We start from the raw sequence: 23,623 nt of genomic DNA on the forward strand, positions 1-23,623 counted from the left end.
GCCAAATTCTTCATTTCTTGATCTTCCGTAGGACAGTTGGTAGAGTGGATGACTGTAGGTGCTCAGTTCAGCAATCCTTAGGTCGCTGGCTCAAAGGAGTGTACATTTTCTCGTGGATTGCCCCAATTTTTTGACAGCCGTGAACTTTGACTTGCGATTGACTAACATATTATCTTACCCTGAGAGCGCCGAATTCTTCACTTGTTGATCTTCCATAGGACATTTGGTAGAGCGGCGGAGTGTACGAGAAATTCCAACAATACTTATGTCACTGGCTCACACTATCTCAAAGGAGGATAACTTTTTCTGCGTTTGTGCCGACTTTTTGACATTTGCCAAGTTTTTCCCCAAAAGCAATTCTTTCCCTGACCGGGAATCAAACACGGGACACAACAGCGAAAGCTCCAAATCCTTGTCACTAGACCACCAGGGAGAGGGAAAAACCTTCAGCAGTGTCGGGCCTAAACAGCATTCTTTACCCTCGGCTCACATTTTCTCTATCCCCAAATGCAACTACTGGCATTCTAAGGGGATGTAGCTCAGCAGAAGAGCGCATGCTTTGAATGTATGAGGACCCGGCTTCAATCCCTGTCATCTCCATGAAACCACCAAACTAAGAAGTTTAACTTTTAAAAGGGCTCATATCCATCAGCGGAACTTATGACCATCTAGGCGATGGCGTTGGAATGTACACGTCGACCTTTGATAGCTCAGTTGGTAGAGCGGAGGACTGTAGGTGCTAATTGCAGCAATCCTTAGGTCGCTGGTTCAAATCCGGCTCAAAGGAGTGTATATCTTCTTGTGGATTGCCCCAATTTTTTGACAGCCGTGAACTTTGACTTGCAAATTACTAACACATTATCTTTCCCTGAGAACGCCAAATTCTTCATTTCTTGATCTTCCGTAGGACAGTTGGTAGAGTGGATGACTGTAGGTGCTCAGTGCAGCAATCCTTAGGTCGCTGGCTCAAAGGAGTGTACATTTTCTCGTGGATTGCCCCAATTTTTGACAGCCGTGAACTTTGACTTGCGATTGACTAACATATTATCTTACCCTGAGAGCGCCGAATTCTTCACTTGTTGATCTTCCATAGGACATTTGGTAGAGCGGCGGAGTGTACGAGAAATTCCAACAATACTTATGTCACTGGCTCACACTATCTCAAAGGAGGATAACTTTTTCTGCGTTTGTGCCGACTTTTTGACATTTGCCAAGTTTTTCCCCAAAAGCAATTCTTTCCCTGACCGGGAATCAAACACGGGACACAACAGCGAAAGCTCCAAATCCTTGTCACTAGACCACCAGGGAGAGGGAAAAACCTTCAGCAGTGTCGGGCCTAAACAGCATTCTTTACCCTCGGCTCACATTTTCTCTATCCCCAAATGCAACTACTGGCATTCTAAGGGGATGTAGCTCAGCAGAAGAGCGCATGCTTTGAATGTATGAGGACCCGGCTTCAATCCCTGTCATCTCCATGAAACCACCAAACTAAGAAGTTTAACTTTTAAAAGGGCTCGTATCCATCAGCGGAACTTATGACCATCTAGGCGATGGCGTTGGAATATACATGTCGACCTTTGATAGCTCAGTTGGTAGAGCGGAGGACTGTAGGTGCTAATTGCAGCAATCCTTAGGTCGCTGGTTCAAATCCGGCTCAAAGGATTGTATATCTTCTTGTGGATTGCCCCAATTTTTTGACAGCCGTGAACTTTGACTTGCAAATTACTAACACATTATCTTTCCCTGAGAACGCCAAATTCTTCATTTCTTGATCTTCCGTAGGACAGTTGGTAGAGTGGATGACTGTAGGTGCTCAGTTCAGCACTCCTTAGGTCGCTGGCTCAAAGGAGTGTACATTTTCTCGTGGATTGCCCCAATTTTTTGACAGCCGTGAACTTTGATTTGCGATTGACTAACATATTATCTTACCCTGAGAGCGCCGAATTCTTCACTTGTTGATCTTCCATAGGACATTTGGTAGAGCGGCGGAGTGTACGAGAAATTCCAACAATACTTATGTCACTGGCTCACACTATCTCAAAGGAGGATAACTTTTTCTGCGTTTGTGCCGACTTTTTGACATTTGCCAAGTTTTTCCCCAAAAGCAATTATTTCCCTGACCGGGAATCAAACACGGGACACAACAGCGAAAGCTCCAAATCCTTGTCACTAGACCACCAGGGAGAGGGAAAAACCTTCAGCAGTGTCGGGCCTAAACAGCATTCTTTACCCTCGGCTCACATTTTCTCTATCCCCAAATGCAACTCATGGCATTCTAAGGGGATGTAGCTCAGCAGAAGAGCGCATGCTTTGAATGTATGAGGACCCGGCTTCAATCCCTGTCATCTCCATGAAACCACCAAACTAAGAAGTTTAACTTTTAAAAGGGCTCGTATCCATCAGCGGAACTTATGACCATCTAGGCGATGGCGTTGGAATATACATGTCGACCTTTGATAGCTCAGTTGGTAGAGCGGAGGACTGTAGGTGCTAATTGCAGCAATCCTTAGGTCGCTGGTTCAAATCCGGCTCAAAGGAGTGTACATTTTCTTGTGGATTGCCCCAATTTTTTGACAGCCGTGAACTTTGACTTGCAAATGACTAACACATTATCTTTCCCTGAGAACGCCAAATTCTTCATTTCTTGATCTTCCGTAGGACAGTTGGTAGAGTGGATGACTGTAGGTGCTCAGTGCAGCAATCCTTAGGTCGCTGGCTCAAAGGAGTGTACATTTTCTCGTGGATTGCCCCAATTTTTTGACAGCCGTGAACTTTGATTTGCGATTGACTAACATATTATCTTACCCTGAGAGCGCCGAATTCTTCACTTGTTGATCTTCCATAGGACATTTGGTAGAGCGGCGGAGTGTACGAGAAATTCCAACAATACTTATGTCACTGGCTCACACTATCTCAAAGGAGGATAACTTTTTCTGCGTTTGTGCCGACCTTTTGACATTTGCCAAGTTTTTCCCCAAAAGCAATTCTTTCCCTGACCGGGAATCAAACACGGGACACAACAGCGAAAGCTCCAAATCCTTGTCACTAGACCACCAGGGAGAGGGAAAAACCTTCAGCAGTGTCGGGCCTAAACAGCATTCTTTACCCTCGGCTCACATTTTCTCTATCCCCAAATGCAACTACTGGCATTCTAAGGGGATGTAGCTCAGCAGAAGAGCGCATGCTTTGAATGTATGAGGACCCGGCTTCAATCCCTGTCATCTCCATGAAACGACCAAACTAAGAAGTTTAACTTTTAAAAGGGCTCGTATCCATCAGCGGAACTTATGACCATCTAGGCGATGGCGTTGGAATATACATGTCGACCTTTGATAGCTCAGTTGGTAGAGCGGAGGACTGTAGGTGCTAATTGCAGCAATCCTTAGGTCGCTGGTTCAAATCCGGCTCAAAGGAGTGTATATCTTCTTGTGGATTGCCCCAATTTTTTGACAGCCGTGAACTTTGACTTGCAAATGACTAACACATTATCTTTCCCTGAGAACGCCAAATTCTTCATTTCTTGATCTTCCGTAGGACAGTTGGTAGAGTGGATGACTGTAGGTGCTCAGTTCAGCACTCCTTAGGTCGCTGGCTCAAAGGAGTGTACATTTTCTCGTGGATTGCCCCAATTTTTTGACAGCCGTGAACTTTGACTTGCGATTGACTAACATATTATCTTACCCTGAGAGCGCCGAATTCTTCACTTGTTGATCTTCCATAGGACATTTGGTAGAGCGGCGGAGTGTACGAGAAATTCCAACAATACTTATGTCACTGGCTCACACTATCTCAAAGGAGGATAACTTTTTCTGCGTTTGTGCCGACTTTTTGACATTTGCCAAGTTTTTCCCCAAAAGCAATTCTTTCCCTGACCGGGAATCAAACACGGGACACAACAGCGAAAGCTCCAAATCCTTGTCACTAGACCACCAGGGAGAGGGAAAAACCTTCAGCAGTGTCGGGCCTAAACAGCATTCTTTACCCTCGGCTCACATTTTCTCTATCCCCAAATGCAACTACTGGCATTCTAAGGGGATGTAGCTCAGCAGAAGAGCGCATGCTTTGAATGTATGAGGACCCGGCTTCAATCCCTGTCATCTCCATGAAACGACCAAACTAAGAAGTTTAACTTTTAAAAGGGCTCGTATCCATCAGCGGAACTTATGACCATCTAGGCGATGGCGTTGGAATATACATGTCGACCTTTGATAGCTCAGTTGGTAGAGCGGAGGACTGTAGGTGCTAATTGCAGCAATCCTTAGGTCGCTGGTTCAAATCCGGCTCAAAGGATTGTATATCTTCTTGTGGATTGCCCCAATTTTTTGACAGCCGTGAACTTTGACTTGCAAATGACTAACACATTATCTTTCCCTGAGAACGCCAAATTCTTCATTTCTTGATCTTCCGTAGGACAGTTGGTAGAGTGGATGACTGTAGGTGCTCAGTGCAGCAATCCTTAGGTCGCTGGCTCAAAGGAGTGTACATTTTCTCGTGGATTGCCCCAATTTTTTGACAGCCGTGAACTTTGATTTGCGATTGACTAACATATTATCTTACCCTGAGAGCGCCGAATTCTTCACTTGTTGATCTTCCATAGGACATTTGGTAGAGCGGAGGAGTGTACGAGAAATTCCAACAATACTTATGTCACTGGCTCACACTATCTCAAAGGAGGATAACTTTTTCTGCGTTTGTGCCGACTTTTTGACATTTGCCAAGTTTTTCCCCAAAAGCAATTCTTTCCCTGACCGGGAATCAAACACGGGACACAACAGCGAAAGATCCAAATCCTTGTCACTAGACCACCAGGGAGAGGGAAAAACCTTCAGCAGTGTCGGGCCTAAACAGCATTCTTTACCCTCGGCTCACATTTTCTCTATCCCCAAATGCAACTACTGGCATTCTAAGGGGATGTAGCTCAGCAGAAGAGCGCATGCTTTGAATGTATGAGGACCCGGCTTCAATCCCTGTCATCTCCATGAAACCACCAAACTAAGAAGTTTAACTTTTAAAAGTGCTCAGTATCCATCAGCGGAACTTATGACCATCTAGGCGATGGCGTTGGAATATACATGTCGACCTTTGATAGCTCAGTTGGTAGAGCGGAGGACTGTAGGTGCTAATTGCAGCAATCCTTAGGTCGCTGGTTCAAATCCGGCTCAAAGGAGTGTATATCTTCTTGTGGATTGCCCCAATTTTTTGACAGCCGTGAACTTTGACTTGCAAATGACTAACACATTATCTTTCCCTGAGAACGCCAAATTCTTCATTTCTTGATCTTCCGTAGGACAGTTGGTAGAGTGGATGACTGTAGGTGCTCAGTTCAGCACTCCTTAGGTCGCTGGCTCAAAGGAGTGTACATTTTCTCGTGGATTGCCCCAATTTTTTGACAGCCGTGAACTTTGACTTGCGATTGACTAACATATTATCTTTCCCTGAGAGCGCCGAATTCTTCACTTGTTGATCTTCCATAGGACATTTGGTAGAGCGGCGGAGTGTACGTGAAATTCCAACAATACTTATGTCACTGGCTCACACTATCTCAAAGGAGGATAACTTTTTCTGCGTTTGTGCCGACTTTTTGACATTTGCCAAGTTTTTCCCCAAAAGCAATTATTTCCCTGACCGGGAATCAAACACGGGACACAACAGCGAAAGCTCCAAATCCTTGTCACTAGACCACCAGGGAGAGGGAAAAACCTTCAGCAGTGTCGGGCCTAAACAGCATTCTTTACCCTCGGCTCACATTTTCTCTATCCCCAAATGCAACTACTGGCATTCTAAGGGGATGTAGCTCAGCAGAAGAGCGCATGCTTTGAATGTATGAGGACCCGGCTTCAATCCCTGTCATCTCCATGAAACCACCAAACTAAGAAGTTTAACTTTTAAAAGGGCTCGTATCCATCAGCGGAACTTATGACCATCTAGGCGATGGCGTTGGAATGTACACGTCGACCTTTGATAGCTCAGTTGGTAGAGCGGAGGACTGTAGGTGCTAATTGCAGCCATCCTTAGGTCGCTGGTTCAAATCCGGCTCAAAGGAGTGTACATTTTCTTGTGGATTGCCCCAATTTTTTGACAGCCGTGAACTTTGACTTGCAAATGACTAACACATTATCTTTCCCTGAGAACGCCAAATTCTTCATTTCTTGATCTTCCGTAGGACAGTTGGTAGAGTGGATGACTGTAGGTGCTCAGTGCAGCAATCCTTAGGTCGCTGGCTCAAAGGAGTGTACATTTTCTCGTGGATTGCCCCAATTTTTTGACAGCCGTGAACTTTGATTTGCGATTGACTAACATATTATCTTACCCTGAGAGCGCCGAATTCTTCACTTGTTGATCTTCCATAGGACATTTGGTAGAGCGGCGGAGTGTACGAGAAATTCCAACAATACTTATGTCACTGGCTCACACTATCTCAAAGGAGGATAACTTTTTCTGCGTTTGTGCCGACTTTTTGACATTTGCCAAGTTTTTCCCCAAAAGCAATTCTTTCCCTGACCGGGAATCAAACACGGGACACAACAGCGAAAGCTCCAAATCCTTGTCACTAGACAACCAGGGAGAGGGAAAAACCTTCAGCAGTGTCGGGCCTAAACAGCATTCTTTACCCTCGGCTCACATTTTCTCTATCCCCAAATGCAACTACTGGCATTCTAAGGGGATGTAGCTCAGCAGAAGAGCGCATGCTTTGAATGTATGAGGACCCGGCTTCAATCCCTGTCATCTCCATGAAACCACCAAACTAAGAAGTTTAACTTTTAAAAGGGCTCAGTATCCATCAGCGGAACTTATGACCATCTAGGCGATGGCGTTGCAATATACATGTCGACCTTTGATAGCTCAGTTGGTAGAGCGGAGGACTGTAGGTGCTAATTGCAGCAATCCTTAGGTCGCTGGTTCAAATCCGGCTCAAAGGAGTGTATATCTTCTTGTGGATTGCCCCAATTTTTTGACAGCCGTGAACTTTGACTTGCAAATTACTAACACATTATCTTTCCCTGAGAACGCCAAATTCTTCATTTCTTGATCTTCCGTAGGACAGTTGGTAGAGTGGATGACTGTAGGTGCTCAGTGCACCAATCCTTAGGTCGCTGGCTCAAAGGAGTGTACATTTTCTCGTGGATTGCCCCAATTTTTTGACAGCCGTGAACTTTGACTTGCGATTGACTAACATATTATCTTACCCTGAGAGCGCCGAATTCTTCACTTGTTGATCTTCCATAGGACATTTGGTAGAGCGGCGGAGTGTACGAGAAATTCCAACAATACTTATGTCACTGGCTCACACTATCTCAAAGGAGGATAACTTTTTCTGCGTTTGTGCCGACTTTTTGACATTTGCCAAGTTTTTCCCCAAAAGCAATTATTTCCCTGACCGGGAATCAAACACGGGACACAACAGCGAAAGCTCCAAATCCTTGTCACTAGACCACCAGGGAGAGGGAAAAACCTTCAGCAGTGTCGGGCCTAAACAGCATTCTTTACCCTCGGCTCACATTTTCTCTATCCCCAAATGCAACTACTGGCATTCTAAGGGGATGTAGCTCAGCAGAAGAGCGCATGCTTTGAATGTATGAGGACCCGGCTTCAATCCCTGTCATCTCCATGAAACCACCAAACTAAGAAGTTTAACTTTTAAAAGGGCTCGTATCCATCAGCGGAACTTATGACCATCTAGGCGATGGCGTTGGAATATACATGTCGACCTTTGATAGCTCAGTTGGTAGAGCGGAGGACTGTAGGTGCTAATTGCAGCAATCCTTAGGTCGCTGGTTCAAATCCGGCTCAAAGGAGTGTATATCTTCTTGTGGATTGCCCCAATTTTTTGACAGCCGTGAACTTTGACTTGCAAATTACTAACACATTATCTTTCCCTGAGAACGCCAAATTCTTCATTTCTTGATCTTCCGTAGGACAGTTGGTAGAGTGGATGACTGTAGGTGCTCAGTTCAGCAATCCTTAGGTCGCTGGCTCAAAGGAGTGTACATTTTCTCGTGGATTGCCCCAATTTTTTGACAGCCGTGAACTTTGACTTGCGATTGACTAACATATTATCTTACCCTGAGAGCGCCGAATTCTTCACTTGTTGATCTTCCATAGGACATTTGGTAGAGCGGCGGAGTGTACGAGAAATTCCAACAATACTTATGTCACTGGCTCACACTATCTCAAAGGAGGATAACTTTTTCTGCGTTTGTGCCGACTTTTTGACATTTGCCAAGTTTTTCCCCAAAAGCAATTATTTCCCTGACCGGGAATCAAACACGGGACACAACAGCGAAAGCTCCAAATCCTTGTCACTAGACAACCAGGGAGAGGGAAAAACCTTCAGCAGTGTCGGGCCTAAACAGCATTCTTTACCCTCGGCTCACATTTTCTCTATCCCCAAATGCAACTACTGGCATTCTAAGGGGATGTAGCTCAGCAGAAGAGCGCATGCTTTGAATGTATGAGGACCCGGCTTCAATCCCTGTCATCTCCATGAAACGACCAAACTAAGAAGTTTAACTTTTAAAAGGGCTCGTATCCATCAGCGGAACTTATGACCATCTAGGCGATGGCGTTGGAATATACATGTCGACCTTTGATAGCTCAGTTGGTAGAGCGGAGGACTGTAGGTGCTAATTGCAGCAATCCTTAGGTCGCTGGTTCAAATCCGGCTCAAAGGATTGTATATCTTCTTGTGGATTGCCCCAATTTTTTGACAGCCGTGAACTTTGACTTGCAAATTACTAACACATTATCTTTCCCTGAGAACGCCAAATTCTTCATTTCTTGATCTTCCGTAGGACAGTTGGTAGAGTGGATGACTGTAGGTGCTCAGTGCAGCAATCCTTAGGTCGCTGGCTCAAAGGAGTGTACATTTTCTCGTGGATTGCCCCAATTTTTTGACAGCCGTGAACTTTGACTTGCGATTGACTAACATATTATCTTACCCTGAGAGCGCCGAATTCTTCACTTGTTGATCTTCCATAGGACATTTGGTAGAGCGGAGGAGTGTACGAGAAATTCCAACAATACTTATGTCACTGGCTCACACTATCTCAAAGGAGGATAACTTTTTCTGCGTTTGTGCCGACCTTTTGACATTTGCCAAGTTTTTCCCCAAAAGCAATTCTTTCCCTGACCGGGAATCAAACACGGGACACAACAGCGAAAGCTCCAAATCCTTGTCACTAGACCACCAGGGAGAGGGAAAAACCTTCAGCAGTGTCGGGCCTAAACAGCATTCTTTACCCTCGGCTCACATTTTCTCTATCCCCAAATGCAACTACTGGCATTCTAAGGGGATGTAGCTCAGCAGAAGAGCGCATGCTTTGAATGTATGAGGACCCGGCTTCAATCCCTGTCATCTCCATGAAACCACCAAACTAAGAAGTTTAACTTTTAAAAGGGCTCGTATCCATCAGCGGAACTTATGACCATCTAGGCGATGGCGTTGGAGTATACATGTTGACCTTTGATAGCTCAGTTGGTAGAGCGGAGGACTGTAGGTGCTAATTGCAGCAATCCTTAGGTCGCTGGTTCAAATCCGGCTCAAAGGAGTGTATATCTTCTTGTGGATTGCCCCAATTTTTTGACAGCCGTGAACTTTGACTTGCAAATTACTAACACATTATCTTTCCCTGAGAACGCCAAATTCTTCATTTCTTGATCTTCCGTAGGACAGTTGGTAGAGTGGATGACTGTAGGTGCTCAGTTCAGCACTCCTTAGGTCGCTGGCTCAAAGGAGTGTACATTTTCTCGTGGATTGCCCCAATTTTTTGACAGCCGTGAACTTTGACTTGCGATTGACTAACATATTATCTTACCCTGAGAGCGCCGAATTCTTCACTTGTTGATCTTCCATAGGACATTTGGTAGAGCGGCGGAGTGTACGAGAAATTCCAACAATACTTATGTCACTGGCTCACACTATCTCAAAGGAGGATAACTTTTTCTGCGTTTGTGCCGACTTTTTGACATTTGCCAAGTTTTTCCCCAAAAGCAATTCTTTCCCTGACCGGGAATCAAACACGGGACACAACAGCGAAAGCTCCAAATCCTTGTCACTAGACCACCAGGGAGAGGGAAAAACCTTCAGCAGTGTCGGGCCTAAACAGCATTCTTTACCCTCGGCTCACATTTTCTCTATCCCCAAATGCAACTACTGGCATTCTAAGGGGATGTAGCTCAGCAGAAGAGCGCATGCTTTGAATGTATGAGGACCCGGCTTCAATCCCTGTCATCTCCATGAAACCACCAAACTAAGAAGTTTAACTTTTAAAAGGGCTCATATCCATCAGCGGAACTTATGACCATCTAGGCGATGGCGTTGGAATATACACGTCGACCTTTGATAGCTCAGTTGGTAGAGCGGAGGACTGTAGGTGCTAATTGCAGCAATCCTTAGGTCGCTGGTTCAAATCCGGCTCAAAGGAGTGTACATTTTCTTGTGGATTGCCCCAATTTTTTGACAGCCGTGAACTTTGACTTGCAAATGACTAACACATTATCTTTCCCTGAGAACGCCAAATTCTTCATTTCTTGATCTTCCGTAGGACAGTTGGTAGAGTGGATGACTGTAGGTGCTCAGTTCAGCAATCCTTAGGTCGCTGGCTCAAAGGAGTGTACATTTTCTCGTGGATTGCCCCAATTTTTTGACAGCCGTGAACTTTGACTTGCGATTGACTAACATATTATCTTACCCTGAGAGCGCCGAATTCTTCACTTGTTGATCTTCCATAGGACATTTGGTAGAGCGGCGGAGTGTACGAGAAATTCCAACAATACTTATGTCACTGGCTCACACTATCTCAAAGGAGGATAACTTTTTCTGCGTTTGTGCCGACTTTTTGACATTTGCCAAGTTTTTCCCCAAAAGCAATTCTTTCCCTGACCGGGAATCAAACACGGGACACAACAGCGAAAGCTCCAAATCCTTGTCACTAGACAACCAGGGAGAGGGAAAAACCTTCAGCAGTGTCGGGCCTAAACAGCATTCTTTACCCTCGGCTCACATTTTCTCTATCCCCAAATGCAACTACTGGCATTCTAAGGGGATGTAGCTCAGCAGAAGAGCGCATGCTTTGAATGTATGAGGACCCGGCTTCAATCCCTGTCATCTCCATGAAACCACCAAACTAAGAAGTTTAACTTTTAAAAGGGCTCGTATCCATCAGCGGAACTTATGACCATCTAGGCGATGGCGTTGGAATATACATGTCGACCTTTGATAGCTCAGTTGGTAGAGCGGAGCGGAGGACTGTAGGTGCTAATTGCAGCCATCCTTAGGTCGCTGGTTCAAATCCGGCTCAAAGGAGTGTACATCTTCTTGTGGATTGCCCCAATTTTTTGACAGCCGTGAACTTTGACTTGCAAATGACTAACACATTATCTTTCCCTGAGAATGCCAAATTCTTCATTTCTTGATCTTCCGTAGGACAGTTGGTAGAGTGGATGACTGTAGGTGCTCAGTGCAGCAATCCTTAGGTCGCTGGCTCAAAGGAGTGTACATTTTCTCGTGGATTGCCCCAATTTTTTGACAGCCGTGAACTTTGACTTGCGATTGACTAACATATTATCTTACCCTGAGAGCGCCGAAATCTTCACTTGTTGATCTTCCATAGGACATTTGGTAGAGCGGCGGAGTGTACGAGAAATTCCAACAATACTTATGTCACTGGCTCACACTATCTCAAAGGAGGATAACTTTTTCTGCGTTTGTGCCGACTTTTTGACATTTGCCAAGTTTTTCCCCAAAAGCAATTATTTCCCTGACCGGGAATCAAACACGGGACACAACAGCAAAAGCTCCAAATCCTTGTCACTAGACAACCAGGGAGAGGGAAAAACCTTCAGCAGTGTCGGGCCTAAACAGCATTCTTTACCCTCGGCTCACATTTTCTCTATCCCCAAATGCAACTACTGGCATTCTAAGGGGATGTAGCTCAGCAGAAGAGCGCATGCTTTGAATGTATGAGGACCCGGCTTCAATCCCTGTCATCTCCATGAAACCACCAAACTAAGAAGTTTAACTTTTAAAAGGGCTCATATCCATCAGCGGAACTTATGACCATCTAGGCGATGGCGTTGGAATATACATGTCGACCTTTGATAGCTCAGTTGGTAGAGCGGAGGACTGTAGGTGCTAATTGCAGCAATCCTTAGGTCGCTGGTTCAAATCCGGCTCAAAGGAGTGTATATCTTCTTGTGGATTGCCCCAATTTTTTGACAGCCGTGAACTTTGACTTGCAAATTACTAACACATTATCTTTCCCTGAGAACGCCAAATTCTTCATTTCTTGATCTTCCGTAGGACAGTTGGTAGAGTGGATGACTGTAGGTGCTCAGTTCAGCACTCCTTAGGTTGCTGGCTCAAAGGAGTGTACATTTTCTCGTGGATTGCCCCAATTTTTTGACAGCCGTGAACTTTGACTTGCGATTGACTAACATATTATCTTACCCTGAGAGCGCCGAATTCTTCACTTGTTGATCTTCCATAGGACATTTGGTAGAGCGGCGGAGTGTACGAGAAATTCCAACAATACTTATGTCACTGGCTCACACTATCTCAAAGGAGGATAACTTTTTCTGCGTTTGTGCCGACTTTTTGACATTTGCCAAGTTTTTCCCCAAAAGCAATTATTTCCCTGACCGGGAATCAAACACGGGACACAACAGCGAAAGCTCCAAATCCTTGTCACTAGACCACCAGGGAGAGGGAAAAACCTTCAGCAGTGTCGGGCCTAAACAGCATTCTTTACCCTCGGCTCACATTTTCTCTATCCCCAAATGCAACTACTGGCATTCTAAGGGGATGTAGCTCAGCAGAAGAGCGCATGCTTTGAATGTATGAGGACCCGGCTTCAATCCCTGTCATCTCCATGAAACCACCAAACTAAGAAGTTTAACTTTTAAAAGGGCTCGTATCCATCAGCGGAACTTATGACCATCTAGGCGATGGCGTTGGAATATACATGTTGACCTTTGATAGCTCAGTTGGTAGAGCGGAGGACTGTAGGTGCTAATTGCAGCAATCCTTAGGTCGCTGGTTCAAATCCGGCTCAAAGGAGTGTATATCTTCTTGTGGATTGCCCCAATTTTTTGACAGCCGTGAACTTTGACTTGCAAATTACTAACACATTATCTTTCCCTGAGAACGCCAAATTCTTCATTTCTTGATCTTCCGTAGGACAATTGGTAGAGTGGATGACTGTAGGTGCTCAGTTCAGCACTCCTTAGGTCGCTGGCTCAAAGGAGTGTACATTTTCTCGTGGATTGCCCCAATTTTTTGACAGCCGTGAACTTTGACTTGCGATTGACTAACATATTATCTTACCCTGAGAGCGCCGAATTCTTCACTTGTTGATCTTCCATAGGACATTTGGTAGAGCGGCGGAGTGTACGAGAAATTCCAACAATACTTATGTCACTGGCTCACACTATCTCAAAGGAGGATAACTTTTTCTGCGTTTGTGCCGACTTTTTGACATTTGCCAAGTTTTTCCCCAAAAGCAATTCTTTCCCTGACCGGGAATCAAACACGGGACACAACAGCGAAAGCTCCAAATCCTTGTCACTAGACCACCAGGGAGAGGGAAAAACCTTCAGCAGTGTCGGGCCTAAACAGCATTCTTTACCCTCGGCTCACATTTTCTCTATCCCCAAATGCAACTACTGGCATTCTAAGGGGATGTAGCTCAGCAGAAGAGCGCATGCTTTGAATGTATGAGGACCCGGCTTCAATCCCTGTCATCTCCATGAAACCACCAAACTAAGAAGTTTAACTTTTAAAAGGGCTCATATCCATCAGCGGAACTTATGACCATCTAGGCGATGGCGTTGGAATGTACACGTCGACCTTTGATAGCTCAGTTGGTAGAGCGGAGGACTGTAGGTGCTAATTGCAGCCATCCTTAGGTCGCTGGTTCAAATCCGGCTCAAAGGAGTGTACATCTTCTTGTGGATTGCCCCAATTTTTTGACAGCCGTGAACTTTGACTTGCAAATTACTAACACATTATCTTTCCCTGAGAACGCCAAATTCTTCATTTCTTGATCTTCCGTAGGACAGTTGGTAGAGTGGATGACTGTAGGTGCTCAGTTCAGCACTCCTTAGGTCGCTGGCTCAAAGGAGTGTACATTTTCTCGTGGATTGCCCCAATTTTTTGACAGCCGTGAACTTTGACTTGCGATTGACTAACATATTATCTTACCCTGAGAGCGCCGAATTCTTCACTTGTTGATCTTCCATAGGACATTTGGTAGAGCGGCGGAGTGTACGAGAAATTCCAACAATACTTATGTCACTGGCTCACACTATCTCAAAGGAGGATAACTTTTTCTGCGTTTGTGCCGACTTTTTGACATTTGCCAAGTTTTTCCCCAAAAGCAATTATTTCCCTGACCGGGAATCAAACACGGGACACAACAGCGAAAGCTCCAAATCCTTGTCACTAGACCACCAGGGAGAGGGAAAAACCTTCAGCAGTGTCGGGCCTAAACAGCATTCTTTACCCTCGGCTCACATTTTCTCTATCCCCAAATGCAACTACTGGCATTCTAAGGGGATGTAGCTCAGCAGAAGAGCGCATGCTTTGAATGTATGAGGACCCGGCTTCAATCCCTGTCATCTCCATGAAACCACCAAACTAAGAAGTTTAACTTTTAAAAGGGCTCGTATCCATCAGCGGAACTTATGACCATCTAGGCGATGGCGTTGGAATATACACTGTCGACCTTTGATAGCTCAGTTGGTAGAGCGGAGGACTGTAGGTGCTAATTGCAGCAATCCTTAGGTCGCTGGTTCAAATCCGGCTCAAAGGAGTGTACTATCTTCTTGTGGATTGCCCCAATTTTTTGACAGCCGTGAACTTTGACTTGCAAATGACTAACACATTATCTTTCCCTGAGAACGCCAAATTCTTCATTTCTTGATCTTCCGTAGGACAGTTGGTAGAGTGGATGACTGTAGGTGCTCAGTGCAGCAATCCTTAGGTCGCTGGCTCAAAGGAGTGTACATTTTCTCGTGGATTGCCCCAATTTTTTGACAGCCGTGAACTTTGATTTGCGATTGACTAACATATTATCTTACCCTGAGAGCGCCGAATTCTTCACTTGTTGATCTTCCATAGGACATTTGGTAGAGCGGAGGAGTGTACGAGAAATTCCAACAATACTTATGTCACTGGCTCACACTATCTCAAAGGAGGATAACTTTTTCTGCGTTTGTGCCGACTTTTTGACATTTGCCAAGTTTTTCCCCAAAAGCAATTCTTTCCCTGACCGGGAATCAAACACGGGACACAACAGCGAAAGCTCCAAATCCTTGTCACTAGACCACCAGGGAGAGGGAAAAACCTTCAGCAGTGTCGGGCCTAAACAGCATTCTTTATCCTCGGCTCACATTTTCTCTATCCCCAAATGCAACTACTGGCATTCTAAGGGGATGTAGCTCAGCAGAAGAGCGCATGCTTTGAATGTATGAGGACCCGGCTTCAATCCCTGTCATCTCCATGAAACCACCAAACTAAGAAGTTTAACTTTTAAAAGGGCTCATATCCATCAGCGGAACTTATGACCATCTAGGCGATGGCGTTGGAATGTACATGTCGACCTTTGATAGCTCAGTTGGTAGAGCGGAGGACTGTAGGTGCTAATTGCAGCAATCCTTAGGTCGCTGGTTCAAATCCGGCTCAAAGGAGTGTACATTTTCTTGTGGATTGCCCCAATTTTTTGACAGCCGTGAACTTTGACTTGCAAATGACTAACACATTATCTTTCCCTGAGAACGCCAAATTCTTCATTTCTTGATCTTCCGTAGGACAGTTGGTAGAGTGGATGACTGTAGGTGCTCAGTGCAGCAATCCTTAGGTCGCTGGCTCAAAGGAGTGTACATTTTCTCGTGGATTGCCCCAATTTTTTGACAGCCGTGAACTTTGACTTGCGATTGACTAACATATTATCTTACCCTGAGAGCGCCGAATTCTTCACTTGTTGATCTTCCATAGGACATTTGGTAGAGCGGCGGAGTGTACGAGAAATTCCAACAATACTTATGTCACTGGCTCACACTATCTCAAAGGAGGATAACTTTTTCTGCGTTTGTGCCGACTTTTTGACATTTGCCAAGTTTTTCCCCAAAAGCAATTCTTTCCCTGACCGGGAATCAAACACGGGACACAACAGCGAAAGCTCCAAATCCTTGTCACTAGACCACCAGGGAGAGGGAAAAACCTTCAGCAGTGTCGGGCCTAAACAGCATTCTTTACCCTCGGCTCACATTTTCTCTATCCCCAAATGCAACTACTGGCATTCTAAGGCGATGTAGCTCAGCAGAAGAGTGCATGCTTTGCATGTATGAGGACCCGGCTTCAATCCCTGTCATCTCCATGAAAACACCAAACTAAGAAGTTTAACTTTTAAAAGGGCTCGTATCCATCAGCGGAACTTATGACCATCTAGGCGATGGCGTTGGAATATACATGTCGACCTTTGATAGCTCAGTTGGTAGAGCGGAGGACTGTAGGTGCTAATTGCAGCAATCCTTAGGTCGCTGGTTCAAATCCGGCTCAAAGGAGTGTACATTTTCTTGTGGATTGCCCCAATTTTTTGACAGCCGTGAACTTTGACTTGCAAATGACTAACACATTATCTTTCCCTGAGAACGCCAAATTCTTCATTTCTTGATCTTCCGTAGGACAGTTGGTAGAGTGGATGACTGTAGGTGCTCAGTTCAGCACTCCTTAGGTCGCTGGCTCAAAGGAGTGTACATTTTCTCGTGGATTGCCCCAATTTTTTGACAGCCGTGAACTTTGACTTGCGATTGACTAACATATTATCTTACCCTGAGAGCGCCGAATTCTTCACTTGTTGATCTTCCATAGGACATTTGGTAGAGCGGCGGAGTGTACGAGAAATTCCAACAATACTTATGTCACTGGCTCACACTATCTCAAAGGAGGATAACTTTTTCTGCGTTTGTGCCGACTTTTTGACATTTGCCAAGTTTTTCCCCAAAAGCAATTCTTTCCCTGACCGGGAATCAAACACGGGACACAACAGCGAAAGCTCCAAATCCTTGTCACTAGACCACCAGGGAGAGGGAAAAACCTTCAGCAGTGTCGGGCCTAAACAGCATTCTTTACCCTCGGCTCACATTTTCTCTATCCCCAAATGCAACTACTGGCATTCTAAGGCGATGTAGCTCAGCAGAAGAGCGCATGCTTTGAATGTATGAGGACCCGGCTTCAATCCCTGTCATCTCCATGAAACCACCAAACTAAGAAGTTTAACTTTTAAAAGGGCTCATATCCATCAGCGGAACTTATGACCATCTAGGCGATGGCGTTGGAATGTACACGTCGACCTTTGATAGCTCAGTTGGTAGAGCGGAGGACTGTAGGTGCTAATTGCAGCAATCCTTAGGTCGCTGGTTCAAATCCGGCTCAAAGGAGTGTACATTTTCTTGTGGATTGCCCCAATTTTTTGACAGCCGTGAACTTTGACTTGCAAATGACTAACACATTATCTTTCCCTGAGAACGCCAAATTCTTCATTTCTTGATCTTCCGTAGGACAGTTGGTAGAGTGGATGACTGTAGGTGCTCAGTGCAGCACTCCTTAGGTCGCTGGCTCAAAGGAGTGTACATTTTCTCGTGGATTGCCCCAATTTTTTGACAGCCGTGAACTTTGACTTGCGATTGACTAACATATTATCTTACCCTGAGAGCGCCGAATTCTTCACTTGTTGATCTTCCATAGGACATTTGGTAGAGCGGCGGAGTGTACGAGAAATTCCAACAATACTTATGTCACTGGCTCACACTATCTCAAAGGAGGATAACTTTTTCTGCGTTTGTGCCGACTTTTTGACATTTGCCAAGTTTTTCCCCAAAAGCAATTATTTCCCTGACCGGGAATCAAACACGGGACACAACAGCGAAAGCTCCAAATCCTTGTCACTAGACCACCAGGGAGAGGGAAAAACCTTCAGCAGTGTCGGGCCTAAACAGCATTCTTTACCCTCGGCTCACATTTTCTCTATCCCCAAATGCAACTACTGGCATTCTAAGGCGATGTAGCTCAGCAGAAGAGTGCATGCTTTGCATGTATGAGGACCCGGCTTCAATCCCTGTCATCTCCATGAAACCACCAAACTAAGAAGTTTAACTTTTAAAAGGGCTCGTATCCATCAGCGGAACTTATGACCATCTAGGCGATGGCGTTGGAATATACATGTCGACCTTTGATAGCTCAGTTGGTAGAGCGGAGGACTGTAGGTGCTAATTGCAGCAATCCTTAGGTCGCTGGTTCAAATCCGGCTCAAAGGAGTGTATATCTTCTTGTGGATTGCCCCAATTTTTTGACAGCCGTGAACTTTGACTTGCAAATTACTAACACATTATCTTTCCCTGAGAACGCCAAATTCTTCATTTCTTGATCTTCCGTAGGACAGTTGGTAGAGTGGATGACTGTAGGTGCTCAGTGCAGCACTCCTTAGGTCGCTGGCTCAAAGGAGTGTACATTTTCTCGTGGATTGCCCCAATTTTTTGACAGCCGTGAACTTTGACTTGCGATTGACTAACATATTATCTTACCCTGAGAGCGCCGAATTCTTCACTTGTTGATCTTCCATAGGACATTTGGTAGAGCGGCGGAGTGTACGAGAAATTCCAACAATACTTATGTCACTGGCTCACACTATCTCAAAGGAGGATAACTTTTTCTGCGTTTGTGCCGACTTTTTGACATTTGCCAAGTTTTTCCCCAAAAGCAATTCTTTCCCTGACCGGGAATCAAACACGGGACACAACAGCGAAAGCTCCAAATCCTTGTCACTAGACCACCAGGGAGAGGGAAAAACCTTCAGCAGTGTCGGGCCTAAACAGCATTCTTTACCCTCGGCTCACATTTTCTCTATCCCCAAATGCAACTACTGGCATTCTAAGGTGATGTAGCTCAGCAGAAGAGCGCATGCTTTGAATGTATGAGGACCCGGCTTCAATCCCTGTCATCTCCATGAAACCACCAAACTAAGAAGTTTAACTTTTAAAAGGGCTCAGTATCCATCAGCGGAACTTATGACCATCTAGGCGATGGCGTTGGAATATACATGTCGACCTTTGATAGCTCAGTTGGTAGAGCGGAGGACTGTAGGTGCTAATTGCAGCAATCCTTAGGTCGCTGGTTCAAATCCGGCTCAAAGGAGTGTATATCTTCTTGTGGATTGCCCCAATTTTTTGACAGCCGTGAACTTTGACTTGCAAATGACTAACACATTATCTTTCCCTGAGAATGCCAAATTCTTCATTTCTTGATCTTCCGTAGGACAGTTGGTAGAGTGGATGACTGTAGGTGCTCAGTGCAGCACTCCTTAGGTCGCTGGCTCAAAGGAGTGTACATTTTCTCGTGGATTGCCCCAATTTTTTGACAGCCGTGAACTTTGATTTGCGATTGACTAACATATTATCTTACCCTGAGAGCGCCGAATTCTTCACTTGTTGATCTTCCATAGGACATTTGGTAGAGCGGCGGAGTGTACGAGAAATTCCAACAATACTTATGTCACTGGCTCACACTATCTCAAAGGAGGATAACTTTTTCTGCGTTTGTGCCGACTTTTTGACATTTGCCAAGTTTTTCCCCAAAAGCAATTATTTCCCTGACCGGGAATCAAACACGGGACACAACAGCGAAAGCTCCAAATCCTTGTCACTAGACCACCAGGGAGAGGGAAAAACCTTCAGCAGTGTCGGGCCTAAACAGCATTCTTTACCCTCGGCTCACATTTTCTCTATCCCCAAATGCAACTCATGGCATTCTAAGGGGATGTAGCTCAGCAGAAGAGCGCATGCTTTGAATGTATGAGGACCCGGCTTCAATCCCTGTCATCTCCATGAAACCACCAAACTAAGAAGTTTAACTTTTAAAAGGGCTCATATCCATCAGCGGAACTTATGACCATCTAGGCGATGGCGTTGGAATGTACACGTCGACCTTTGATAGCTCAGTTGGTAGAGCGGAGGACTGTAGGTGCTAATTGCAGCAATCCTTAGGTCGCTGGTTCAAATCCGGCTCAAAGGAGTGTATATCTTCTTGTGGATTGCCCCAATTTTTTGACAGCCGTGAACTTTGACTTGCAAATGACTAACACATTATCTTTCCCTGAGAACGCCAAATTCTTCATTTCTTGATCTTCCGTAGGACAGTTGGTAGAGTGGATGACTGTAGGTGCTCAGTGCAGCAATCCTTAGGTCGCTGGCTCAAAGGAGTGTACATTTTCTCGTGGATTGCCCCAATTTTTTGACAGCCGTGAACTTTGACTTGCGATTGACTAACATATTATCTTACCCTGAGAGCGCCGAATTCTTCACTTGTTGATCTTCCATAGGACATTTGGTAGAGCGGCGGAGTGTACGAGAAATTCCAACAATACTTATGTCACTGGCTCACACTATCTCAAAGGAGGATAACTTTTTCTGCGTTTGTGCCGACTTTTTGACATTTGCCAAGTTTTTCCCCAAAAGCAATTATTTCCCTGACCGGGAATCAAACATGGGACACAACAGCGAAAGCTCCAAATCCTTGTCACTAGACCACCAGGGAGAGGGAAAAACCTTCAGCAGTGTCGGGCCTAAACAGCATTCTTTACCCTCGGCTCACATTTTCTCTATCCCCAAATGCAACTACTGGCATTCTAAGGGGATGTAGCTCAGCAGAAGAGCGCATGCTTTGAATGTATGAGGACCCGGCTTCAATCCCTGTCATCTCCATGAAACCACCAAACTAAGAAGTTTAACTTTTAAAAGGGCTCGTATCCATCAGCGGAACTTATGACCATCTAGGCGATGGCGTTGGAATATACATGTCGACCTTTGATAGCTCAGTTGGTAGAGCGGAGGACTGTAGGTGCTAATTGCAGCAATCCTTAGGTCGCTGGTTCAAATCCGGCTCAAAGGAGTGTATATCTTCTTGTGGATTGCCCCAATTTTTTGACAGCCGTGAACTTTGACTTGCAAATTACTAACACATTATCTTTCCCTGAGAACGCCAAATTCTTCATTTCTTGATCTTCCGTAGGACAGTTGGTAGAGTGGATGACTGTAGGTGCTCAGTTCAGCACTCCTTAGGTCGCTGGCTCAAAGGAGTGTACATTTTCTCGTGGATTGCCCCAATTTTTTGACAGCCGTGAATTTTGACTTGCGATTGACTAACATATTATCTTACCCTGAGAGCGCCGAATTCTTCACTTGTTGATCTTCCATAGGACATTTGGTAGAGCGGCGGAGTGTACGAGAAATTCCAACAATACTTATGTCACTGGCTCACACTATCTCAAAGGAGGATAACTTTTTCTGCGTTTGTGCCGACTTTTTGACATTTGCCAAGTTTTTCCCCAAAAGCAATTATTTCCCTGACCGGGAATCAAACACGGGACACAACAGCGAAAGCTCCAAATCCTTGTCACTAGACCACCAGGGAGAGGGAAAAACCTTCAGCAGTGTCGGGCCTAAACAGCATTCTTTACCCTCGGCTCACATTTTCTCTATCCCCAAATGCAACTACTGGCATTCTAAGGGGATGTAGCTCAGCAGAAGAGCGCATGCTTTGAATGTATGAGGACCCGGCTTCAATCCCTGTCATCTCCATGAAACCACCAAACTAAGAAGTTTAACTTTTAAAAGGGCTCGTATCCATCAGCGGAACTTATGACCATCTAGGCGATGGCGTTGGAATATACATGTCGACCTTTGATAGCTCAGTTGGTAGAGCGGAGGACTGTAGGTGCTAATTGCAGCAATCCTTAGGTCGCTGGTTCAAATCCGGCTCAAAGGAGTGTACATTTTCTTGTGGATTGCCCCAATTTTTTGACAGCCGTGAACTTTGACTTGCAAATGACTAACACATTATCTTTCCCTGAGAACGCCAAATTCTTCATTTCTTGATCTTCCGTAGGACAGTTGGTAGAGTGGATGACTGTAGGTGCTCAGTTCAGCACTCCTTAGGTCGCTGGCTCAAAGGAGTGTACATTTTCTCGTGGATTGCCCCAATTTTTTGACAGCCGTGAACTTTGACTTGCGATTGACTAACATATTATCTTACCCTGAGAGCGCCGAATTCTTCACTTGTTGATCTTCCATAGGACATTTGGTAGAGCGGCGGAGTGTACGAGAAATTCCAACAATACTTATGTCACTGGCTCACACTATCTCAAAGGAGGATAACTTTTTCTGCGTTTGTGCCGACTTTTTGACATTTGCCAAGTTTTTCCCCAAAAGCAATTATTTCCCTGACCGGGAATCAAACACGGGACACAACAGCGAAAGCTCCAAATCCTTGTCACTAGACCACCAGGGAGAGGGAAAAACCTTCAGCAGTGTCGGGCCTAAACAGCATTCTTTACCCTCGGCTCACATTTTCTCTATCCCCAAATGCAACTACTGGCATTCTAAGGCGATGTAGCTCAGCAGAAGAGTGCATGCTTTGAATGTATGAGGACCCGGCTTCAATCCCTGTCATCTCCATGAAACCACCAAACTAAGAAGTTTAACTTTTAAAAGGGCTCATATCCATCAGCGGAACTTATGACCATCTAGGCGATGGCGTTGGAATGTACACTGTCGACCTTTGATAGCTCAGTTGGTAGAGCGGAGGACTGTAGGTGCTAATTGCAGCAATCCTTAGGTCGCTGGTTCAAATCCGGCTCAAAGGAGTGTATATCTTCTTGTGGATTGCCCCAATTTTTTGACAGCCGTGAACTTTGACTTGCAAATTACTAACACATTATCTTTCCCTGAGAACGCCAAATTCTTCATTTCTTGATCTTCCGTAGGACAGTTGGTAGAGTGGATGACTGTAGGTGCTCAGTGCAGCAATCCTTAGGTCGCTGGCTCAAAGGAGTGTACATTTTCTCGTGGATTGCCCCAATTTTTTGACAGCCGTGAACTTTGACTTGCGATTGACTAACATATTATCTTACCCTGAGAGCGCCGAATTCTTCACTTGTTGATCTTCCATAGGACATTTGGTAGAGCGGCGGAGTGTACGAGAAATTCCAACAATACTTATGTCACTGGCTCACACTATCTCAAAGGAGGATAACTTTTTCTGCGTTTGTGCCGACTTTTTGACATTTGCCAAGTTTTTCCCCAAAAGCAATTCTTTCCCTGACCGGGAATCAAACACGGGACACAACAGCGAAAGCTCCAAATCCTTGTCACTAGACCACCAGGGAGAGGGAAAAACCTTCAGCAGTGTCGGGCCTAAACAGCATTCTTTACCCTCGGCTCACATTTTCTCTATCCCCAAATGCAACTACTGGCATTCTAAGGGGATGTAGCTCAGCAGAAGAGCGCATGCTTTGAATGTATGAGGACCCGGCTTCAATCCCTGTCATCTCCATGAAACCACCAAACTAAGAAGTTTAACTTTTAAAAGGGCTCATATCCATCAGCGGAACTTATGACCATCTAGGCGATGGCGTTGGAATATACACTGTCGACCTTTGATAGCTCAGTTGGTAGAGCGGAGGACTGTAGGTGCTAATTGCAGCAATCCTTAGGTCGCTGGTTCAAATCCGGCTCAAAGGAGTGTACTATTTTCTTGTGGATTGCCCCAATTTTTTGACAGCCGGAACTT

The 23,623-nt window shown here is 45.2% G+C and overlaps 27 non-coding genes across 27 annotated transcripts; all 27 read left to right on the forward strand.

The window, feature by feature from the left end:
• Nucleotides 1–699: 699 nt before the first annotated feature.
• Nucleotides 700–787, forward strand: trnay-gua (transfer RNA tyrosine (anticodon GUA)). Its single transcript is given in 2 exon segments — nt 700–736; nt 752–787. It is a non-coding gene; the product is annotated as a tRNA-Tyr (tRNA).
• Nucleotides 788–1,574: 787 nt separating this feature from the next.
• trnay-gua (transfer RNA tyrosine (anticodon GUA)) lies at nt 1,575–1,662 on the forward strand. Its single transcript is given in 2 exon segments — nt 1,575–1,611; nt 1,627–1,662. It is a non-coding gene; the product is annotated as a tRNA-Tyr (tRNA).
• A 788-nt stretch (nt 1,663–2,450) lies between these two features.
• trnay-gua (transfer RNA tyrosine (anticodon GUA)) lies at nt 2,451–2,538 on the forward strand. Its single transcript is given in 2 exon segments — nt 2,451–2,487; nt 2,503–2,538. It is a non-coding gene; the product is annotated as a tRNA-Tyr (tRNA).
• A 788-nt stretch (nt 2,539–3,326) lies between these two features.
• trnay-gua (transfer RNA tyrosine (anticodon GUA)) lies at nt 3,327–3,414 on the forward strand. The gene is given in 2 exon segments: nt 3,327–3,363; nt 3,379–3,414. It is a non-coding gene; the product is annotated as a tRNA-Tyr (tRNA).
• Nucleotides 3,415–4,202: 788 nt separating this feature from the next.
• trnay-gua (transfer RNA tyrosine (anticodon GUA)) lies at nt 4,203–4,290 on the forward strand. The gene is given in 2 exon segments: nt 4,203–4,239; nt 4,255–4,290. It is a non-coding gene; the product is annotated as a tRNA-Tyr (tRNA).
• Nucleotides 4,291–5,079: 789 nt separating this feature from the next.
• On the forward strand, nt 5,080–5,167 carry trnay-gua (transfer RNA tyrosine (anticodon GUA)). The gene is given in 2 exon segments: nt 5,080–5,116; nt 5,132–5,167. It is a non-coding gene; the product is annotated as a tRNA-Tyr (tRNA).
• A 788-nt stretch (nt 5,168–5,955) lies between these two features.
• On the forward strand, nt 5,956–6,043 carry trnay-gua (transfer RNA tyrosine (anticodon GUA)). The gene is given in 2 exon segments: nt 5,956–5,992; nt 6,008–6,043. It is a non-coding gene; the product is annotated as a tRNA-Tyr (tRNA).
• A 789-nt stretch (nt 6,044–6,832) lies between these two features.
• On the forward strand, nt 6,833–6,920 carry trnay-gua (transfer RNA tyrosine (anticodon GUA)). The gene is given in 2 exon segments: nt 6,833–6,869; nt 6,885–6,920. It is a non-coding gene; the product is annotated as a tRNA-Tyr (tRNA).
• A 788-nt stretch (nt 6,921–7,708) lies between these two features.
• On the forward strand, nt 7,709–7,796 carry trnay-gua (transfer RNA tyrosine (anticodon GUA)). The gene is given in 2 exon segments: nt 7,709–7,745; nt 7,761–7,796. It is a non-coding gene; the product is annotated as a tRNA-Tyr (tRNA).
• Nucleotides 7,797–8,584: 788 nt separating this feature from the next.
• On the forward strand, nt 8,585–8,672 carry trnay-gua (transfer RNA tyrosine (anticodon GUA)). The gene is given in 2 exon segments: nt 8,585–8,621; nt 8,637–8,672. It is a non-coding gene; the product is annotated as a tRNA-Tyr (tRNA).
• A 788-nt stretch (nt 8,673–9,460) lies between these two features.
• trnay-gua (transfer RNA tyrosine (anticodon GUA)) lies at nt 9,461–9,548 on the forward strand. Its single transcript is given in 2 exon segments — nt 9,461–9,497; nt 9,513–9,548. It is a non-coding gene; the product is annotated as a tRNA-Tyr (tRNA).
• A 788-nt stretch (nt 9,549–10,336) lies between these two features.
• Nucleotides 10,337–10,424, forward strand: trnay-gua (transfer RNA tyrosine (anticodon GUA)). Its single transcript is given in 2 exon segments — nt 10,337–10,373; nt 10,389–10,424. It is a non-coding gene; the product is annotated as a tRNA-Tyr (tRNA).
• Nucleotides 10,425–11,212: 788 nt separating this feature from the next.
• On the forward strand, nt 11,213–11,305 carry trnay-gua (transfer RNA tyrosine (anticodon GUA)). The gene is given in 2 exon segments: nt 11,213–11,254; nt 11,270–11,305. It is a non-coding gene; the product is annotated as a tRNA-Tyr (tRNA).
• A 788-nt stretch (nt 11,306–12,093) lies between these two features.
• On the forward strand, nt 12,094–12,181 carry trnay-gua (transfer RNA tyrosine (anticodon GUA)). The gene is given in 2 exon segments: nt 12,094–12,130; nt 12,146–12,181. It is a non-coding gene; the product is annotated as a tRNA-Tyr (tRNA).
• Nucleotides 12,182–12,969: 788 nt separating this feature from the next.
• trnay-gua (transfer RNA tyrosine (anticodon GUA)) lies at nt 12,970–13,057 on the forward strand. The gene is given in 2 exon segments: nt 12,970–13,006; nt 13,022–13,057. It is a non-coding gene; the product is annotated as a tRNA-Tyr (tRNA).
• A 788-nt stretch (nt 13,058–13,845) lies between these two features.
• On the forward strand, nt 13,846–13,933 carry trnay-gua (transfer RNA tyrosine (anticodon GUA)). The gene is given in 2 exon segments: nt 13,846–13,882; nt 13,898–13,933. It is a non-coding gene; the product is annotated as a tRNA-Tyr (tRNA).
• A 789-nt stretch (nt 13,934–14,722) lies between these two features.
• trnay-gua (transfer RNA tyrosine (anticodon GUA)) lies at nt 14,723–14,810 on the forward strand. The gene is given in 2 exon segments: nt 14,723–14,759; nt 14,775–14,810. It is a non-coding gene; the product is annotated as a tRNA-Tyr (tRNA).
• Nucleotides 14,811–15,599: 789 nt separating this feature from the next.
• trnay-gua (transfer RNA tyrosine (anticodon GUA)) lies at nt 15,600–15,687 on the forward strand. The gene is given in 2 exon segments: nt 15,600–15,636; nt 15,652–15,687. It is a non-coding gene; the product is annotated as a tRNA-Tyr (tRNA).
• A 788-nt stretch (nt 15,688–16,475) lies between these two features.
• trnay-gua (transfer RNA tyrosine (anticodon GUA)) lies at nt 16,476–16,563 on the forward strand. Its single transcript is given in 2 exon segments — nt 16,476–16,512; nt 16,528–16,563. It is a non-coding gene; the product is annotated as a tRNA-Tyr (tRNA).
• A 788-nt stretch (nt 16,564–17,351) lies between these two features.
• On the forward strand, nt 17,352–17,439 carry trnay-gua (transfer RNA tyrosine (anticodon GUA)). Its single transcript is given in 2 exon segments — nt 17,352–17,388; nt 17,404–17,439. It is a non-coding gene; the product is annotated as a tRNA-Tyr (tRNA).
• A 788-nt stretch (nt 17,440–18,227) lies between these two features.
• Nucleotides 18,228–18,315, forward strand: trnay-gua (transfer RNA tyrosine (anticodon GUA)). The gene is given in 2 exon segments: nt 18,228–18,264; nt 18,280–18,315. It is a non-coding gene; the product is annotated as a tRNA-Tyr (tRNA).
• A 789-nt stretch (nt 18,316–19,104) lies between these two features.
• On the forward strand, nt 19,105–19,192 carry trnay-gua (transfer RNA tyrosine (anticodon GUA)). The gene is given in 2 exon segments: nt 19,105–19,141; nt 19,157–19,192. It is a non-coding gene; the product is annotated as a tRNA-Tyr (tRNA).
• Nucleotides 19,193–19,980: 788 nt separating this feature from the next.
• trnay-gua (transfer RNA tyrosine (anticodon GUA)) lies at nt 19,981–20,068 on the forward strand. The gene is given in 2 exon segments: nt 19,981–20,017; nt 20,033–20,068. It is a non-coding gene; the product is annotated as a tRNA-Tyr (tRNA).
• Nucleotides 20,069–20,856: 788 nt separating this feature from the next.
• On the forward strand, nt 20,857–20,944 carry trnay-gua (transfer RNA tyrosine (anticodon GUA)). The gene is given in 2 exon segments: nt 20,857–20,893; nt 20,909–20,944. It is a non-coding gene; the product is annotated as a tRNA-Tyr (tRNA).
• Nucleotides 20,945–21,732: 788 nt separating this feature from the next.
• On the forward strand, nt 21,733–21,820 carry trnay-gua (transfer RNA tyrosine (anticodon GUA)). Its single transcript is given in 2 exon segments — nt 21,733–21,769; nt 21,785–21,820. It is a non-coding gene; the product is annotated as a tRNA-Tyr (tRNA).
• A 789-nt stretch (nt 21,821–22,609) lies between these two features.
• trnay-gua (transfer RNA tyrosine (anticodon GUA)) lies at nt 22,610–22,697 on the forward strand. Its single transcript is given in 2 exon segments — nt 22,610–22,646; nt 22,662–22,697. It is a non-coding gene; the product is annotated as a tRNA-Tyr (tRNA).
• Nucleotides 22,698–23,486: 789 nt separating this feature from the next.
• trnay-gua (transfer RNA tyrosine (anticodon GUA)) lies at nt 23,487–23,574 on the forward strand. The gene is given in 2 exon segments: nt 23,487–23,523; nt 23,539–23,574. It is a non-coding gene; the product is annotated as a tRNA-Tyr (tRNA).
• Nucleotides 23,575–23,623: the final 49 nt, after the last annotated feature.

Source organism: Salmo trutta, unplaced genomic scaffold, assembly GCF_901001165.1.
Source record: "Salmo trutta unplaced genomic scaffold, fSalTru1.1, whole genome shotgun sequence".
NCBI lineage: Eukaryota > Metazoa > Chordata > Actinopteri > Salmoniformes > Salmonidae > Salmo > Salmo trutta.